The 1,633-nt window shown below is 46.2% G+C and overlaps 1 protein-coding gene across 1 annotated transcript in view; it reads left to right on the top strand.

The window, feature by feature from the left end:
• LOC105501663 (ribose-5-phosphate isomerase-like) overlaps window positions 1-1,633 on the top strand; it is a 64,397-nt gene that overhangs the window by 42,200 nt on the left and 20,564 nt on the right. The window lies entirely within an intron of this gene.

The raw sequence follows: 1,633 nt of genomic DNA, 5'->3' as shown, positions 1-1,633 counted from the left end.
CCCGGCCTAAACTTTCATCTCTAGTATTCATGAAGATAGGATACCATAATTTTCCCATTTTATAGATGTGAAAAAGGCACAGAGAGGGTAAGTCATATGGCTAATGCCACAGTTTTTAAGTGGCAGAATCAGAATTTGAACTCAGGCACATCTATTCTAGACTAATGCTAGTTTGAGTTTTTTGGGAAGAGGTGAAGTTTGAATTGGCCTGTAAAGGCCAGGTGGCAAGGGCAGGAGAGAACATTCCAGAGGATGGTAGATGGGAACCACAGGAACAGCTCCACATGGGCAAATGGACACTGCTCAGACTGGCTGGGGTGATAGGACAGAGTGAGTGTACTGCGTTGGTGCATAGTAGGGAGAGGGAAAGCAAAGCTGGATAGGAAAAGTGGGGTGGTTTTAAGGCACCTGGAAAACCAGGCAGGGGATTGAGACTTGGTGGTGATCTAGTAGCCCATATTTCTGTCATACACATGGGCCTCACAGGGGTTAGTAAGAACTATGGGAAGGACTTGGAGATTTCTGTGGGCAGAGCCAGGGGCACAGGCTGATCATGTGTTCAGCAGCTGTGAAGAGAGTGGTTTGGGCTAAAGGTGGGCCTGGAGCCCAGACAGAAAAGGTTGCCACTTTCCATACCCCTGAGAATTGCCACAGTGCAGCCTGACTCAGGTTAATGCAGGCTTGCGGAGAGCAGTGCTGACTGTAACTTCAGACAAAGGCTGGAATCTGTAAAAGCCTGGAAGCAAGCATGACCCATGTGGAACTGTATTTTTTATACCTGTGCCATGCCAGCCATGCCAGGCAACTTAGTAACTGCACCATGAATAGAATTTGTACCCTGCATACTGCTTGCTGTCTTTAAAAATATACTTGGGGTTCCTACGTTGTCCATGCGGACACCGTGAGTGGTGAGAAATGTGTAACTTTCTTGATTTTGATTTTTGAAAGCTAGATGAACCCATTTGCCCCTCAGCCGCTTTGGGGGCTTGTGGTAGAGCTTCCTAATAGAGGGAGCAGGCAAGCCCAGACAAGTGGGGTCTTAGTGGCAATGCCCCAGATAATTTCCAGTTCGGGAACACGTCAACTTTCTTATGTGTCTCTTCATTCGATCTTCATGTCCACTTGAACTTGCCTGTGAGGTTGCTCACAGTACAGAGACTTCTGAATCCTTTTTTTTGTTTTTTGCCCTTTCCCACCCCCAGTGGAATTTAGTGGCACAGATATTACTGTATTGACCCTTTGGTTGGACAAGATTCATTGTAATGTCTAAGATTTTTTATTCCCCCACCAAAAACCAATTTTTGCCTCCTGGGGGAGGTGATAGTACCCACACTGAGAACACGTGTTCTAAATAGTGCCAGCTTGTCCACAGAGAAGCCCATCAACGAGAAAAGGGAACATAGTCTTGTGGGTAAGAACTGTACCCCCGTTAGAGTCCCAAGTCCTGTGCTGTTTCCCTTTGATCCTAGTGGAGTGCCTTAATCTCTTGTAGCTCAATTTCTTGATTTCTTAAATGGCAGTACTGGAATTAGCTCACAGGGCTGCTGAGTATCTGAGGAGCTATTGCATGCTCGGGCAATTAGCACAGGGCCTCCCCTCGAGTGGTTTTTGTATCTTTTTTTTTTTTTTTTTT

The sequence above is a fragment of the Colobus angolensis genome, unplaced genomic scaffold, assembly GCF_000951035.1.
Source record: "Colobus angolensis palliatus isolate OR3802 unplaced genomic scaffold, Cang.pa_1.0 Scaffold739, whole genome shotgun sequence".
NCBI classification, from domain to species: Eukaryota; Metazoa; Chordata; class Mammalia; order Primates; family Cercopithecidae; genus Colobus; species Colobus angolensis.
Note: the sequence above shows the minus strand (reverse complement) of the source record. Positions and strands in the feature narration are given on the sequence as shown.